The following is a 19,630-nucleotide window of genomic DNA, read 5'->3' as shown; positions in this document are numbered from 1 at the left end:
TGACGGAGACAAATGAAGCCCTCCCAGCAACACCGATAAACTGAGCAAGTTAAAACTTGAATCAGAAAGGATGCTGTCGACTGTGTTTTTGGCAGTGAAATAATGGACAGTGTGTGGATATGGTTGGTGTCCTGGCGTGGTGGGTCAACTTGACAGGGACATAGGGTGCCCAGGTCAAGTGTTACTCTGGGAGTGTTGGTGGGGATGTTTTTGAATAACTTGCCCTTCCTAATATGGGTGAGCTGCATCCAATCAGTAAAAGGTTTATCTGTCTCCCTTTGGACTTGAACTGTAACATCAGCTCTTCCTGAGTATTAAGCCTGCTGTACATCCTACTGGAACCACACCATCAGCTCTTTGGTTCTTAGGCATTTGAAATCAGATCGGAGCTAAAGTTGGCTCTCCTGTGTCTCAGGGTTACCAACTACAGGTCTTGCCAGTCTCCATAATAGTGTAAGCCAGTTCCTTGTAATAAATCAATCTCTCCCCCATCTATGTATATTTTTCTCTCCATAATACCTATTATATCTGTATCTCCTGTTTCTCTAGGGAACTGCGCCTTGACTAATACACCTGGTCTCTCTGCCTAAGATCTGGAGATGAGTCAGGGTGATCAATAAAGACGTAAAGTTCACAGAAAGGTTATTCAACCTGCTCATGGGGCTCTGTTTCGTGCCTGGTCACTGACTCCTGTCTTGTGTTTCCTGTTTGGCAGGATAAGAATTTCTGGTGCTTAAGTATGGTCTGACTTAGGGCCAGATTTTAGTCTGTCCGTGTTTCCCAGAGGGGATTGTCTAGACCATTAAGGAATCCAGGGTCTCTCTGCCAAGAGGGATAGAGAGGGTCTCTGTCTAATGGGCCTGGAAGGTGGCATGTAAGGTTAAAAATCTCTGGAACACTGGGATTTGAAAGGAGCAGTGCAACTTAGTAGCATAGCAAGGAACCAACCTGATTTTCTAAAGGGCAGTTTTGGCCCCAATCATGTCCTGATTTGTGTTCTTTCACAACAGTGTTGTGTTGTGTTCACAACAGTGAAATGTTGCTTTTGATATTTTTGCACGTGAGAGGTTCAGAGATTCTTCCTGGCTGCAAATGGGATGGGAATCTGTGGGGACACATATGAACTTACTGAGTGCTATTTTACTGAACCCTGAGTACAAACATCTAGAACAATCCAGGGCTGAATGGGGCTCATTGGAATCGCCCATAATTCTATTTCTATTTTTAGCTCAGAAATTAAGTCACTTAATTTCTCTTAGACCTTCTATGTCCACTTGCCTCTTGACAAGTGGTCCTTGAACCAGCAGCTGCACATTGCCTGGAAGCTGGTGAGAAACATGAAATTCTCAGGCCCTGACCCACTGAATCAGAATCCTCATTTTAACAGCACCACCAGGAATCAAGTTAGACAAGCAGACTTGTCAGCAAACTTGTCTTGTTGTGGAGAAAAGAGCACACAGTTTTGGAGCTATTTACAAATGATGGTTTTCTTGGTCTGGACACTCTTGTGTGACTTGGGATATGTCCCTGGAACTCTGATCCTCAATTTCCCTATCAGAAAACTAGGGTTTAAAAATACCTGCCTACTAGCCTTGATGGAGTTTTCAGGAGGTCAAATTAATTTAAAGTCTCATGTGTGTGTTATCGAGTGACTTGTGTGTTGGGTGCCATCTAACCTCTGCAGGGCACAGAGATGACTGAGACCTAGGCCTGGTGCTTGGGAATTTGGCCTCTCACAATGGGGAAATATGTGTGAAAGTGTTTTGTAAGTGCAAAGGGGTACCTCAGTGTTAGCTATTCTAAGTATTAATGGAGATAATAATACTTGCCCTACTTATGCTGCCTGGTTATCACTAAGTTCAAGTGAGATAAAGCATGTCAGAGTCATTTGAAAAGTTTAAAAATACTGACGTAAGAACTTATTATTAATAGTATTATTGCCATCACTGAGTAAATGATAATTAGGTTTGGTAGGGGAAAACCTAGGTTTAATTATATTTACTCAGGCAGCAGAGGATGCTGGAGTTTAAATACCACACTTGGGACTCTTGAATTGTGAACACAAGGGGATTCTTGCTTGCTTTTGGTTCTGCAGGGGGACTGCATTGCCAATCAAAAGTCTGTTAATACTTCTGCTATTTCAGTCTATCTGATCCTGGAAGCGAAGGGATTTCTTTGCAGTTTATTGGCGACCCACTGGAATGCATCCACCCGTGAGGTAGAATGTTCTATCTGATGGGCAGCCTGTCAACAGCACTGCTGTGCAGAAGAGGATGTAGTCAGGTGGAAAAAATACAGGTGGCCTATGCTTTGTGAGGTCTTCCATCTGGGCGCATGCTCTGGGGGCACTCAAGCTCAGTGAATTACTGTCCATAGAGCCCATGGCTTTGTGCTGAAACCCTTGAAGTTCAGGGCAGTCAAAGGCACTTGGAAACCATCTTGTCTAATTCTGAATTCAAAGATCCTGTGGCTCAGAGAGTCAAAAAGCTGTCTATAAGCTTGCTCCAGATCACACTTCAAGTTGATGGGAAAGTTGGAAATTAGCAACTTAGGTCTCCTGCCTCCTAGTCTGATGCCTTCTTATTCATTCCATCTTGTGTGGTGTTGAGGATGCTTTTTTGCTTTGGGTTCTATACCAGCAGGGAGACAGTTCTCACTGCAGGTTTGATCTGGATGTGTTGAGTGTCTGCTTTGTTCTTGACAGGGTATGTTCCTTGGCAGTCCTAGTTCCTTTTCCTCAGAGGGTGTAGATTTTCTCTCTGGATACTGCCTGGGATGTGGTCAGGGCAAGTTTTAATGGGGCAGGGAAAGGGCCAGGTTAACATTTCCCTCCCTGACAATATGCTGAAGACTCATGCACACTCACCATGGTCTGCTTTGATTTTGATTTATAGCATGTGTGTCTACCTCTCCCACTAGATTATAAGGCTCTGGAGGTAGCAACCACTGTTGAAATTCAGCTTTGTCACTTGGTAGATCATGCTGGGAATCTCTTGGACAAGTCACATCATCATTCTGAACTTCATTTTTTCTTCACCTGTAAGTTGAGATACAGGCATACCTACTTCACAGGTGGTGCAAATTAAAGAAGGTGCATTCAATCAATGATCCATTGTAGTCACTGCTAATTCCATCTCTGCCACTCTGAGACATGTTCCTGGGGAGACAAGATGACTAGTGTGGGGGGCACCTTTCTCAACACCCCCACATGCTATACTCATCGAAATGGACTCTCAACAAAAACAGCCCGTCCTCCCAACAATACAGATCTTTGCATCACTCATGAGGTCACTTATTCCGACTACTGGTCTTTTTCCAGGAAGGCTGGGTCACAGATCATTGACTTCAATTTCTTTTGACCTTTGGTTATTGTTTTTCAGTTCTTGTATCTGTCTTTCTCTCACTTTCAAGTTCACTCTTATTTTGTTTTGAAGGCCAGTGATGATTCTTTCAGGAGAAAAATAGGGCCTATTTCCCTGTGCATAGATTAATGTGTGCTGAATGGAGAACAACTGGATGATGCTAGGATTGGGATTCTTTCCTGGGCCTTGGCTTTTTATTTGTGGCACACTTACAAACATACTTCTTCCTGTTCTGAGGCTCATAGCCTTCCTGAAATGACCTCTTCCTCCTTTGCCGATATGCACCTCAAGGGCAGGCAGAACATCCATTGCTGCAGCCCCACCAGAGCACTTTGTGTCCAGTAGACACTCAATACAGGGCAGCTGGATTCCTGCTTCTTGAACTTGATGTTCCTCTTTTAATTAAAAGGAGGTGTTTCATCCTTGCATTTGATTTTGGAACTTCTTTGAGAGTGTCTCTGCCTCTTTCTTAGGAAAATGTCTTGTTAGTTCACTGAGGGTGGAAATTGAGCTTCTAAGGATTGGTGCTAAGGTTTCTGAAGAAGAAAAAATCTTTGTATAACAGAAAGAAAAGTACTGGGACTCAGAGAATTGAGGTATTCAGGAAGAAGGTGGTGAGGAAAGGAGAAAGGGAGAGAAGGACCCACGAACATGATGGCAGAATGTTGTCTCCTTGATGTTATAATTCCCAGCCCTATACCTAAGCAATCTGAGAAGCTTGGTGTGACCACTTCTCCCATGGATGTGGGAGAAAGGCTGATTGTGCTGGTGGGCAGGTGGGTGGGAAGGCAGGTCTGGAGACTGCACATCTCTATAATTTCACAGAAAGTTGAAGGAGGAACATGGTTAGGAAATAAACTTTGAACTTTCCCAGACCTTAGAAATGGAGGTCTGATGTAATGTGTGTGGGGTGCAGCAATTCAAGGAAATTAAGTCAAGAATGCAAGGAGCATAAGGCCTGCTGCTGACCTCTGGGTATACTCACCATTGAGCCTGGCACAAAGTCATGCATTTAAAATGATATCCTGCCAGGTCTTTTTGTTTCCTTAGAAAAGGATATGGCAAATTTTCAAGGGGAAACTGTTGATACCAGAAGGCCACTTTGGGTCACCTCATCTAAAAGTCTGTGAAACTCCCACGAAACCCAAAAGTTAAGCTGACTTTAGGGACTTGGGCCACTGCTGCTCTGCCCCCTGCCTTCTATCTGGAGATACACAGCTAGTGGCTACTGGAGGACACCAGGCATTTGGGGGATGAATCGTAGCTCTGCTGTGTCCTGGGGAGCTGTTACATTACTTGGTTTGAATACCACTGTCTCATATCTACTGAGAGTCACAGGGCCAGACTGGTGGTAGATCTCAGAAACCTGAAAAGAGGTCACTAGAACACAGAGGCCATACTCAGTTACCATATTATCTGCATCATCAGGAAGAGGAGACAACCAGTCTAACACATCTGGGTGTGTCAACAGTGAACAGGGCGGTTTATTTCTTTCCCAGAGCCCCTCGGTAGTCTGTCTTGTTCTTGCTATAAGACAGCCGCTGAGCAGCTGCTGGCAATTACTGCAGGGGAGCAAGACTGTAAGATGCAGATCAATATATAGTTTTTTTCAATATGGCTTTAACCCCAGCTGTTCATGTATTTGGTTTCTTTTTAACATTCTTTTGACCAGACTTAACTAAGAGAGGAGTTTCTTCAATCATAATTTAGTATCTATTAAAATGAACAGTTAAAGTTTTAAATGAAAAATTAACCTTAAATAATTCTTGGCTAATAGACACATCAAGACTGCAATAGTAGCCTAGTTAGAAAATAAGCAGGGAGGCAAAGACACATATCCAACTTATGCTGGTGTTGTTTTCAAGAGAAAAATCTCTGCTTTGAATGCTTTTGGAAATAAACAAAATTAAAGACAATTAAGAAATGCAAGGAGCTAGAAGAAAAATACAACTGAGAAAAGCAAGAAGAAATTTTGAAAGTTGATATTACATTAGAATACCTAAAGGCGATAGAATGGATTAATCCAACTGAAAATTCTTAATATATGATAGACTTAATTCTGGCAAATATGAATTACAGAGATAATGAAAGTGTAAATATTTAATGTTAGAAATGAAAAAGTGGATGTACCCTGGAGAAAGGTGATTTAAATACCAAAAGAAATAGTATGGGCAACTTGATTCCAGTATTCCCTAAAATTAGGTTAATGAATGATTTTCCTGTGTGTATAAATCACAAACTTGACAGAAGAAGTAAAAAACCAAAACAGAAGCGTGGCCATAAAATAGGGGAAAAAAAAAAAAAAAAAAAGCTTAGAGGATTATAGGAAAAAAAAAAAAAAAAGCTTAGAAGATTATTTCTAGAAAAAAAGGTCCTGGTATGTATAGTTTTACTATGTTCTTTTTTTTTGGACAGAGTTTCACTTTGTCACCCTTGGTAGAGTGCTGTGGCATCACAGCTGCCTCAAACTCTTGGGCGTCAGTGATTCTCTTGCCTCAACCTCCAGAGTCGCTGAGACTATAAGCATCTGGCACAAAGCCTGGCTAATTTTTAGAGACGAGGTCTTGCTCTGGCTCAGGCTGGTCTTGAACCCATGAACTCAGGCAATCTACATGCCTCAGTCTCCCAAGTGCTAGGATTACAGGTGTGAGCCACTGTGCCTGGCCTATGTTCTTCTTTTAAACTTAAAAAAAAAAAACAGATGTGATTACATAAAACTTAAAATCATTATGCCATAAGATATAAGTAAATGTCAAAGAAACAATGATAAATGAAGAAAATATGTTCAAATAGTCATAAAAGATGGTTAATATTTATATGCTCAGAACTGAGATTAATAAGAACAATCACCTACTAGGATATTTATTACACCTCATAGATAACATATTTACTGCACAAACTTTATCACATCCATTTATCATGTAAATTATATTGCCATATAATACCAAACCTTCTGGAAATAATCTGTTTCAACATAGGAGGATGATTATATAAATTACAAAAGTAGTAATCTTAAGTAATTTCTCAGGCTCAAATCTTATGAGACAGGGCAAGAGTGAGAAACAAACTTCTGTTTTTATGTACACTCCATATCTTACCCATCAACAAATTCTGTTGGCTGACACTCTTCTTGCACAGCTACTCTCTGGCTCAAGCCTGGCTTGTCTCTGCCCTAACACTGCAGTTTCTTATCAGTGATTCCTGTTCACAATACACTTCTGCTGTTGTCTATTATGAGTACAGGTGTCAGCATGAGGAATTTAAATAGTAAAATAGGTGCCACCCTTTTGCTTGAAACTCTGTGGAATGTGTCGTCTTGTGCACTTAATGTGATACCTGAAGTCCTGACCAAGGCTCACAAGATGTTGCTTGATCTGGTACTTGGCCATTGCTTCCAACCTCATTTGCTACCATTCCTCCCTTTCTGGCTTCTCTGCCAACACTGACTTACTGACTTCTTGTCTTGAATATAAACAAGGATCTTTGAAAATGATGTTCTATCAGTTTGGTACACTTTGCCCCCAGCTTGTTGACCTAAATTTCTCTTTCACCTCCTTCACATCTTGGTTCCATTGTGCCCTTCTCAGATCATCCTACTCAAATTAGCAATTTCCCTGTGGTCTTCCCCACAATGATGATACATTCTGAGAAAACATAAGCACACAATCCAAGAAACATTGAAGCAAAGTTTAAATCATTGCTCAGTCCCCTCAAACAGCTCTCCAAAGTAAGTTGTATTAGTGTCCCTTACACCAATTTAAGGACTGGAGCACCAAGTGCTTTACAAACATTGTCTCACTTGACTGTCATAATGACTCTTGTTATTAACATTCCTTATTTTCACATTATGAACCTGAGAATGAGAGATGATTTCCTGCAGTGTAGGTGGCTGAGCCAGGACTTGAACATGGCAGTGAGGTTCACACCAATAAGCTAGACTCCTTCCCAAGAAACCAGACATTTCTTTGTTTCTCACTCTTGCCCTGTCTCATAAGGCATGACAGCTGTCTTTAATCTCATGTTTCAGTATCTCAAACTCAGCTGGTGCCTCTCCCATGCTTACTCCCCTCTGTCCTGGCTCTCCTCCTCTCAGCCACCTCCAGTATAAACAGGACACGTTACTGTTTCCATTCATTTGACCATGGAGTTTAACCATACAGGGCAATTGGTAGGTGTGTTGCTTCCAGCAAGTTACTTACCACTTTATATCTCCATTTCCTCCGCTGTAAAATAATATCTACATTTCAAGGACATTGCAGGGATCAAACCACAGAAGGTACTTATATTTGGCATATAGTTAACACCCATTAGAGCTGAATCAGACTCTGAAGGCTGTATCTGACCCTGTGTCTTTCTTTATACTTGTAACATAGAGTCATTGGACAAGTCCTGAGGAAGTAACTGAGAAAAAAAGCGTAAATTTCACAGCAAAAGGAATGATTGAATCACTATTAAAGGGCATATTAAAAAAAAAAACACAAACGCAAGCATTCTAGTCACCCTCATATGCATGATTTCTAGGCCAGACCTTTCTAAATGAGGTCTCCTGTGGGCTTCTTTGAGCATTAGGTGACAGATACATAGTGTGAGGGATAAAGAAATAAGAGATCTGAGTTTTAATCCCGACTACTTCTAACTAGCTGCGTGACCCACTCAAAGCCCTGACTTTTCCTTAAGCTCAGTTTTTGGATTTCTGGGGGGATCTTTTAAGTGGGGGAAATATTAAGAAAAACAATAGAAGCCTCTACTTGCTTCATAGAGTAACTGGGTCAAGGAAGATTACCTCTATTGAAGTACTTTGTTATAAAATAGTAGAGAATATGAAAGATACTATAATTTTACATTAAAAAATATGCAGCCATTAATACAAATATTTGTCCCTGTTGTTGGATTCTCAGACACATTCTGTAGATGTTGAGCAGCTTCTCCTTCTTTTGGAGATTTACTGCTCTACAGTGACTGTATCAGCAATGGGGATCAGGAAGGGTGTGATCAAGCTGGGTCTGGAAAAATGACTGATGTCCATAGTCCATTGCTTTGACTTTGCCAGGACTGTAATTCAACCCTCCAGGGTTAGGCAGAACCTGCTAGCCTTGGAATACTCTGTCTCTCTATATTTCTATACATCTATGTGTGTGTCTGTCTATAACTGTAGTATATACCTACACTCATACCCCTCCCCCATTTTTTTGTCATGTTGACAAATGTTCTTGGTTGAAATTCTCCTTTTGCTGCAGATCCTAGGTTTACTCGATAATAAATTTAAGGACTCACCAATCTAAGGACTGAAGCACCAAGTGCTTTACACACATTGTCCCACTTAATTGTTGTAATGACTCTAGTTATTAGTATTCCTTATCTTCATAAGAGAGGAGATCTCATCAGAGAGATCTCCAGAATGGCTGATTACCACACAGATCAGACACATCTGTCTATTATGTCTGTCTGTCCACTTGTCTGTCCTGCCAATCCAGACTTCTGTGCAACCCATCCATTCAGTCCTCTGACAAGCATTTCTCCTTCTTTATCTTTTGCCTATCTTTGGGTCCAAACTAGAATAGGGATTATGGCTTTCATCCAAGGAAGCATTGTTCAACCTGTTTTCAGCCAAGTGGCAGTCTAAATTTGGAATCCACAAGGTTTTGAGAATGTCTTTCAACCTTTGGGTGACTATCTGAATTCGATCCAAACCTTCATGCTTGAAGACTCTGCTGTTGTTAATTATGGTCTTGGTCACTGCTGGTCAGTCACCTGGCTATTTTCATTTTGCCTGGGAAGTGACCTTGTACAAATTTCCTGGATTGTTTGAAGCCTGCTGCATGGCAGAAGCTGGCTAATGATGAGTGAACCAAAGAAGGTCGAGAACTTTTAGCTTGGCCTACCCAGGACCAGGGTCTTAAGCTACAGGATTTGCATAAGGAATCCAAATGCAATTTACATGAAGAGCAGCTTTCTCTAAGCTTTTTGTGTTGTTTGTGTCATAGTCTGAGCCACTAAGCCTTATGAGGAAGCAGGGTCAGTAAGCACAAGGATGGGTGTGGTTGGGGCTACACTGGGGATGGGGTAGCTGATTATAGGATATAACCCACTTCCCCCACCACGGCGGTAGCTTTAGTACTTTCCAAACTAATTCTATTTACACTGGATTCTAGTTGAGGACCCAAGAAAAAACTTTAATTTTATTCTTGGCTTAAAAAAATTATATGAAGGCAATATGTTCTTTTAAAAGAAAAAACAACAAAACAGGTTTTGCAAGGACTCAATCTTCAGTTCTGGAGTTTCCCATACTACCTAATTGTGAAGAAGGAAAAAGAAATTTGTGTTAGTTTTGGTGTCATGTTTCAAACTTCATGTGGGCATATATAGAAAAAAACAGCATACGTATAGGGTTTAGTCTTATTTGTGGTTTCAGGCATCCATTGGGTTCTTGGAATGTATCCCCCATGAATAAGGGGGAACTACTGTATATACCATTGTATTTAAATTATTTAAAATGATTTGTATGCATATGTTTTTAATTTTATATATAGTTAGGATCATTTATTTCTATTTGCATTTAACTTTAGGGTTTGCTGTTTATATCCTTTGTGATTTGTTTTTATTTTTCAAATATGTAAACTTTTAGCATAATTCAAGGTCAAAGTTATGTAAGAAGATATACTCAAAGAAATCTCCTTGTTTCCTAAACCTGTTTACTCCATTCCTACCCCCTTCTGTAGATAATCATTTGCATTAGTTTGGGTTTATCCTACCATTTTTTTCTTTTTTATAAAAAGTAAACAAATATGTGTATACGATAGAACCCCTGTAAGTTGATCACCCAAGAGACTGTAACAGACCGGTCAACATGCAGAGGTGGTCAGCATAAGGAACTAGGCTTATTGTACTGATAGAGACATGTGATGCATGTCTGGTCTATGAAAATTGGGTCAACTTAAGGAGGTGGTCGATGTAGAGAGGTGGTTAGCTATGGAGGTTCCACTGTATGTTATTTGTTTTTCCATTTTCTTTTAGAAGGCAGCATACTCTATACCTCTTCAGTATTTTAATGTATTTTGTGCAACTCTTTTCCTTCTTCTCACTTTGCAGAGATGTCACTATTTCTTCTTAGCCTTTTATCTGTCCAGACGCTCCTTGAAGGTTCTGAGTGGATGACAGTGTCAGGTTGGAAGCTGTGCGTGATCTCATTGCTCTCTGTCCCTGGGTGCTCAGGAGTTTTGGCGTGATCCCAATGAGAGCCTCAAGCTCCCAGCACCTGCATTGGTTTCTCATTTGGAAGCCTGGGTTGATTTTTAACTTTGATGCAGCTTTACAAATTCAGCGCTGTCTTGCTGGGTGAGGTGGGGGATGGTTAAGATAGAGAAATTTCTTACCACATCTTCTAAATTTAGGATATTCTTATATACCGTGCCTTCTAGCATAATGGTAAGTGAGCATGACACATAGGATGTCTCTCTTTTAATAAGGCTTGATTTAAGAGGGGCTGCAAGTTCATGTTGTAGAATTACACACTGAATGACAATTCCACTCCTGTTAGAGTCTGGTGAGGCAGACCCCACTGGAAAACCCATTTAGAGATGTAGAAGAGTGTGGACTTGAACTCCTGAGTCCACCCACCTTTGCTTCCCAGAGTACTAGGATTACAGGCATGAGCCAGCATGCTCTGGAGGAGAGAATCCCAGCTTAATAAATGGTACTGGGAGAACTGGTTAGCCACATGTGCAAGACTGAAATTGGACCCACACCTCTTACCACTGACAAAAATTGACTCTCGCTGGATAAAAGATTTAAGACATGAAACAATAATAATTCTAGAAGAGAGCGTGGGGAAAATGCTTGACAGAATTGGCCTGGGAAAAGATTTTATGAAGAAGAACCCCTTGGAAAATTGCAGCAACGTCAAAAACAAATAAATGGGACATGATCAAGCTAAAAAGCTCAGCACAGCCTAGGGCACCACAACTAAAGCAACCTGGCAGTCTTCGGGATGGGAGAAGGTCTTTGCTGCTGTGAATCTGACAAAGGGCTGACAACTAGAATCTACAGAGAACTCAACAAGAAAAGAGCAAACAACCCCATTTAGAAGTGGGCAGGGGTCTTGAACAGAAACTTTAATGACATATGCAAACACATGAAGTGTTCCCCGTCCCTAATCATCAGAGAAATGCAGATCAAAACCACTCTGAGATAACATCTACTCTAGGGAGATTAGCCCACGTCACAAAGTCCTGAATCTGCAGATGTGGATAGAAGGGATCACTTTTACACTGCTGGTGGGACTGCAAACGAATACAACCTTTACAGAAAGAAGTATGGAGAGTTCTCAACTCAAAGTCAACCTTCCGTTTGATCCTGCAATCCCATTACTAGGTATCTACCCAGAAGAACAAAAATCATTTTACCACAAAGACATTTGCACCAGAATGTTTACTGTAGCTCACTTTAAAATTGCCAAGGCATGGAAGCAACCCAAGTGCCCATCAACCCAGGAAAGGCTTAACTGTGGCATATGTGTACCATGGAGTACTCTTCAACCATAAGAAAAGATGGAGACTTTACATCTGTGTTTACGTGGATGGAGTTGAAACACATTCTTCTTAAAGTATCTCAAGAATGGAAAAAAAAGTAGCCAATATTCAGTACTAACATGAAACCAATATATAAATAACTATATACTCATGTGAAAAACAAAACAGAACACAGGTATAGTTTAGCAAAGGGGGAGGAGGGGAGTGATGGGTTGGATCTCACCTAATGCACACCATGTGTGTTCAGCATACCCCTGGGGAAGGGCTCAACTGCAACTTGAACTTTACCTTAGAAATGAGAACAATGTAACCTAAACATTTGTACCCTTGTATTAATCTGCATTAAAAAAAATAAAGAGTTGGGTTGGCTGAGTTAAGCTTTTAAATTTATAATCCCACTGCTTATAAAAGCAGTGGTCTTCTGATTGTGCTTTGCCCCAGCTATATGAGGTATCTCCAATTTCACTTGTTTTCTCCAAGCACAGAGTTTATCAATTAGGTAATAAAACAAAAAGGATTCTTTCCAGGCTCTGAGTAGCATCTCGGCAGAGGCGCCAGAGCTGTGGCCTGAGTGGGCTCCTCAAAGCATAATCTGTTAATGTCTGGAGGGAGAAGTACAAGGTCAGGGTGGCCGTGCTAGGAAGGGGCCGCTTTAAGTGGGTTGGAAAATGCCATGAGAAAGTAGCCCTTCTCCCCCAAGGCTCTTGGAGAGAAAATCGGAAACACAAGGCTTTGGAGCAGACTCTCTGGGAAACCACTTACTGCTGTAGCTTCCTGGCTTGGCTCTGGAATCCTGTCTCGGGCACAGCTCTAGTTCCAATTTGTTCTGCCCTGCCCTCGCAATTGGGTCATGTCGCCACCAGGGTGTTGGACACTCAGATAACTTTAGAGAGAAAGACAGCAGGCTGTTAGCACAAGTCTCTCTTGGTGTCCTAAGTACAGAATGCACATCCTTCAGCAATGCGTTTGGAGTTCTGCTGCAGTCACCATAGATCTGTCTCAAAATTGTCTATTCCTGTTCTATAGGGAACCAGTTAAACACTGTGGCCAAAGCTGAAGGGGTCTCATGATAACATTTCACTTTATCAGATGAAAGCCGGAGATGCTTTTGCCCACAATGTGAAATGTCCAGGATGAAGATCTACCAGGACGTCACTTTTAGCATCTTCTTTCACAAAAGAAGCTTTTCCTTGAGATTGTCAGAGATAAAATAGGGAAAATGCGTGTATTTCCCCCAGGCTTTCTTGTTCAGAGGCTGGAGATGAGCAAGGGATGGTGCCAAGAATTCTCATCTCCACTGTAGGTCAGGGGTAGGGTGGCCATCGTGTAGATCGAACCCTGGCCATTTCATCAGTGCCCTGGGATGTGAGAATGGGACTCAAGGACAAATGGTAGTAGGATAAAGAGAGAAACGAAAATTGGGCAGCCCCTCTTAGGTGCTGGGTAATGCACACACTTTGTGGAAACCTAGTACTAACCCTATAAGTTAGTTAATCCTCTCTGTAGTCTGCAGCAGAGGCAACTGAGCAGCCATCATACTGAATGGCTTGCCCAAAGTCCCCGGGAGAGGGGAGGGGTGGAACCAGGATTTGAACCTATATTTGCCAGCCCTTTCCAGTAAGTTATGCTGACACCGCTCACTGGTGTCAGCAGTAAAGAATCCCTATGGATGTGACGGGTTGGGAGGAAATAGAACAATACCCAGTGCTGGGAACAGACACAATAAAAGATATCCTCATGTCTCACTCTTTCCCTCTCCATTCTCTCTGTCCATTATCACAGGACGAGAGGGCACGAGTGGGCAGCAGGGGGGTGGCACTGCTGTGGGAAGAAGTGGAGCAGCAGTAAAGACATCTGAGGGAGAATGTCAAAAGGCAATGACCATTTTCTCTCTCTTTTTAGTGGTAAGACTTAAGGCCAGGATGCCATCAGCTTAAAAGAGACTTTTGACTCTTGACAGCTAAAAGTAGTGCTTCTGTAAGTTTCTGGGCTTCGGGATCCTTTTAATTCATAAAAATGAAGAGTATTGAGTGGTTTTGTTTATGTGGGTCGTGTTTACTGATGCTTACTAAGATAGAAATAAATTAGAATGTTTATTAGAAAATAAAACTAGCAAATGTTTAGAATATTAAAATAAAAAAGAAAAAGAAAAAATGGAAAAAATTTGGAATATTAGTTTGATGGTAACAACAGTATACTGCTACCTGTTAAATAACATATTTTAATTTAAAAGGACTATATTTTCCAAAACAAGATATTTATTGGGTAGAGAGGCATTTATTTTTATTTTTATTTATCCACGTCCCTTTACTGTGTGGCTTAATAAGACAGTGCATTGTTATCTCTGCTCTTGCAATGTATGTTTTGGTTGAAGCGTATTTGGTAGAAACTTTACACAGAAACGTCCTTGGAAAATGCAGGAGTATTTTAATAGCCTTTTCAGATAACTGTTAGTGGTCTTTGATACTTCAACCCTCAAGTGGTAGTTTCTTAAAGGTTAGTGAAATGTGAAACCATAGCAATGAATTTTTTGTGCTCTGGGAAATTGAAATCTGTTGGTTTGTCTTGCATTTGGACTATAGGTCTTTATTTGTATGATTTTATAATTTTCCTGCATTGGTGACTTGGAAGATACTGGTTCACTGAGTCAGGCAAATATTCTCAATGTGGATCAGTTTTATTTATTATTATTTTTTTTGAGACAAGGTCTCACTATTTCACCCCTGATAGAGTGCTGTGGCATCACAGCTCACAGCAACCTCAAGTAGCTGGGAGTATGGGCACCTGCCACAACGCCTAGTAATTTTTTTGTTGTTGTTGTAGTTGTTGTTTAGCAGGCCTGGGCTGGGTTTGAACCTGCCAGCCTGGATGGGCACCAAGCTGGTTTTATTTTTTTTAAAAATCACCTTCATTGGTCACTAACTTCATCAGAAAACCACTATGTTTTGGAATATTTGGAAACCACTATGTTTCCAATATTCTTGTGTCAATTGAAAGCTCAGATTTTATACGGTGGCCACAAATACTGACGGTTGTTTCTCTTAAGTGGCAGACTTTGATCCTGTTCATTTTAAAGAAACTATTAGCCAAATATCCAAATTGAAATAACCATAGTATTATGACTCGTTGTTCTTCCAACTAAGTGTTGCTCCATGAAGAAAGGAGACGATTCAATCATGTAAGTGGAGTTCAGTGGAGTTCAATCAGTGGAGTTGAGTCTGTAGCAGGAATGCTTTGTGCCTATCCCCCGTTTAATCACACCAAATGTTAAAAAGACATACACTCAGAGGTCAAAACAGAACATTACTACTTTTCCTGCTTCATCAAGAACATTCTTAAGATAAATTGGAATTTTTCCCTCCTTGTGAATATGTGATGTTGACGAATACAACCGCTCGTAGAGTTTGGTGCCCGTCTTTGATTCATGCTGAGTGAGAAGCAATTTTAACCACCACTGCTGTTGTATCCTCAGTTGAAACGTCAACATAGTTTGTCCAAGATAAAGTACGAGATGTTTAAAAGTTACTCAACTCTGGGTGGCGCCTGTGGCTCAAAGGAGTAGAGTGCCCGCCCCATATACCGGAGGTGGCGTGTTCAAACCCAGCCCTGCCAAAAACTGCAAAAAAAAAAAAAAAAAAAAGTTTATTCAACACTTTGAATATTCCAGTAACTCCGCGTGTTGCCAAGCACAGATATAAAACATCTCTGGTTATTAGTTGTTGCTGATAACAGACAAATTCAAGCCAAACAAGTTTAGCCATATATATTTATAGGCTCACTTACTTGTAAATAAAAGTGCAATTCTGCAAAGAAGATACTTTTTTATGTTTACAGATGAAATTTTAAATCAAGTTACTATGTCTTTGGAAAGTGTCAGTGTCATGATTTTGTTAACCAACTCTTCATCAGTTGGTTAGTAAAGGTCATATGTACAAACTTTATTAAACTCACAATCATGCTGCTGCTTTCTCTAGCCAATGCTTTAGACAGTGAAGTTCAAAGTGACACAATGGCTTAAATGACCCCAAATACTCTGCAATATTCTGTGGAATAAGACATACCTGGTAAATTATCACCTATAAAATTAAGGAAAATACAGCTTTTGCTATATTTTTTATTTCTTATTGACACTTTTTGCCCAGTCCCTGTGGAGCAGCCTGTTTTTCTTCCCTTCCATGAGTTAGAGAAGACTCTGATATGCCGATTTTATCTTTCTCATCATTTTACGACTAGACAGTGCAGCTGTGGGTTGGAAATATAAGTCTCTAATCTCCCGCCTTTGAGCCAGGGATCAGTCCTAAAATACAAGAAATGCATGTTTAAAACACATCTATGTTTATTTTAGAATAAAATTAAATTCTAAAATACTGTTTTAGATAAAACTTAGACAAAAGTTCAGAGCCAAGGCATCATCATACATCATGTGGCTTCTGGAAAACACCTCCTGCCTTCCTGAAAGAATAAGAGTAAAAAAGGGTAAATGACATCTTAGTATTTGGTGAAAATGATTCTGGCATCATGGACCCCCCTAAAAGAGCTGCTGCGTCTTTGAGAACTGCTGTTGGATAAGAGGGAACTGGGCAGGGCTGAGAGGGAGGAAGAGAAAAAGCCTAACTATTTAGAATCTGTTTTCTAGTTTTAAGGGAGGTCATAATTTTAGGGGAGAGGAATGTGAGGGACAGGAGAGTCCCATATTGTCAGGCCTAGCTTCTCTGAGTAGGCAAGCCTAGAGGAATTTGGGGATGAGGCCTTACTCAGGAACGGAGATGATGTTCAGCTGAAACACGTCTTTTAATGTGTGTGTGATTTTAAGTAGACTCTCCCTAGCAGAGGCTTGCTGGCCTGGGTACAAGTGTCATGGAAGTTGGGGACACCTAAACTCATCAATCAGTATGAGACCTTTTAAAGGTGAAAAAGGAGAAGGAACAGGAAAAAAGTGCATGTGACATCTCTGGTTCTTTTTCAAATATATATATGTATACACACACACACATATATATATTTTTTTCTTCACTGTGATCATTTTCTTTTCTTTTTTCTTTTTTAAATTAAATCATAGCTGTGTACATTAAGGCAGTCATGGGGTACAGTGTGCTGGTTTTGTATACAATTTGAAATATTTTCACCAAACTGGTTAACATAGCCTTCATGGCATTTTCTTAGTTATTACGTTAAGACATTTATATTCTACATTTGGAAAGATTCACATGTACCCTTTTAAGATGGACCACAAAACCCTGGTGAGTATTTATTTCTTTCCTTCTGATGATCCATTATCATTTCTGGTTCTCATCCTGACATGTCCATTTCCTTGCCTCGCTGGCCTGAAGTTTAATAAGGTGTGGTGCTGGGGATTCAGTGGCAGTGATATTGCCTGGGAAGGAATGTGGTGTTTGGAAAGAGCAGGTGTCCACTGACTCACTCTCCCTCCATCAAATCCTAACTGGCCCATTGACAGTTTCTGAAAACAAAACCAAGGATATAAACAAACACTCATAAAACTCGATAGCAGCACAATCCATTAGAACTTTCTGCAGTGATGGAAAGGTCCCACATCTGTGCTTGCAGAATGGTCGCCACCAGATAGACGTGGCTGTTGAATCTCAGAAATGCAGCTAGTACAGTGAATGAATTGAGTGTTTTAATTTAACTTAGACTTGCTGAGCTATATATGGCTTGTATCTACTGTATTGGATATGTCTTTAGGAATCAATGGCCTCAAACAGTCTTTTAGTTTTATCTTTTGTCTATATACTTCTGTACCTTAAGTTTTAATTACTTATCTTTCCTCTGTAGCACTTATTAATATTGTTTTCTCTGCAATCTTTTTTGTCACTTAAATTGCAGTTTTTATGCCATCTATTTTGCTAAACATCTCCAGCCAAATTGTTCACATAGGATTTTGTTCATGCTACGAATAGACCCCTGCCAAGTTGTCTTTTTGTATAGATATGTTTGTTTTTCCCCGAATGCCTCACACAGATGCCACTGGCCACTAATTGCTACCTAAGTTTAAATGAGTTAAAACAAGATGAGATTAAAAATTCATTTCATTATTTCCACTTGCCATTGCATGGATTCAATAGCCAGACTGAACAGCACAGTGCTAGACCACTTCTATCACTGCATGGATTTCAACTGGCTAGCACTGATGGAATAATCCAAAGTGTTCATCTTTGTGTCACTAGGATGTTCAGTGTTTGGAAGGGGAGTAAACACTCACCCTGTCAGGCCGTGTCAGGAAGACAGGGCCTGTGGACACATTTAATGCTAGTTTGTGAAAGCTTGAAGCAAAAGCTAAAGAATTAGGATGTGGGAAAAAGACTACAAAACACCAAAGTCTCTTCATGTGGTAATTACAAAGACATGACCAGAAGTTATATACCTGATGGGTAAGCAGATCAAGGCCAAAGTCAGGGAGAACATGCCAGAGAAAATGAGAGCACAAGGTTGTAGCTCAAAGGATTTTACTGGGCAATTGTCTGCACCCCCATTAAAGGACTGGGAATCTTAGCGCTACTGACTTCTATCAGAAGAATGTGCTTACTAAATATGAAAAGGAATGGGGCAAAATGTAAACGTGAATCACATATTTTAGATATAAAATGTATAAGTTATAAACCACATATACATTGGAGTGAAGTAGGTCTATCCTCTATCATCAAGGCCATGGTCTAGGTAGAAAGATCGACACATAGATGACAAGATAGACCAATAGAACGATAGGACAGTGCTGAATGAATACAGACAAAAGATGGAGCCCACCAGGAAGGGTGATGAATTCTGATAGAACGATAGGACAGTGCTGAATTAATAGAGACAAAAGATGGAGCCCACCAGGAAGGGTGATGAATTCTGATAGAACGATAGGACAGTGCTGAATGAATACAGACAAAAGATGGAGCCCACCAGGAAGGGTGATGAATTCTGCTCTGCTTTAAATGGCATGTTCTTCCCAGTAGGACTCTTCCATTTGCTTAAAGCTGGGTGGGTACGGAGATGTTTATCAAGCAGAAAAGCAGATGCCCTCTGAACAAACATGCTATATTTTGAGCATCACTTCCTCATCACAATTCGGTAACTTCAGCCCTGAATACTCAGACAACTGTCCTTATATTAGCGTACCATCACTGGGCATCTTGCATCCTGCTGGGCACTTTGGAGATAATGTGCAGGTCCTCGTCCTGAAATAGCTTAGAATTTTGATAGGAAACTAAAAATAATGCACTTAAAAATATTACCACAAATCCAGTACAGTATATGTTAACATCAGATGGATGGCATAGACATTAAGGGCTAGGCCAGTTCAGAGGAAGGAGGGGTGTTTTCCAGCTGGTGTGATCCAGCTGTTGTGATTAATCAGCAGAAGGATGCCCCAGGGGAATGGTGGGCAGGTCTGTTTTCTGAGGTCTTTATTGCTACAGTAAGCCATTCCAGGGAGTGAGGAAACTGACTCCAGTGAAAAAAAGTCGTCCTCTGCCGTCCTTCCTAGAAAAGCATTGGCAAGTGGATTCTCCATTGTAATTCAATGACCAGCAGCTTGACACAACTGTCACAGATTGCTTGCTTTTGTTTCTGGGTGTGAATTAAGTACTCTCTGGGAAGCTGCAGAAATTCCTTGAAGTTGCCAAAGCACTATCCGGGCGTGTGTATTTCTTGTGGATTATAAAGGGCCCCTTATTTATTGTGTAGCTGTGAAATATCTGGATTCTCATGACTTCATTGTAGTTCATGATAGGG

Source organism: Otolemur garnettii, unplaced genomic scaffold (genome assembly GCF_000181295.1).
Source record: "Otolemur garnettii isolate 467f Iridium unplaced genomic scaffold, OtoGar3 scaffold00074, whole genome shotgun sequence".
Lineage (NCBI taxonomy): Eukaryota > Metazoa > Chordata > Mammalia > Primates > Galagidae > Otolemur > Otolemur garnettii.
The sequence above is the reverse complement of the archived record's forward strand: the minus strand, read 5'-3'. Positions refer to the sequence as shown.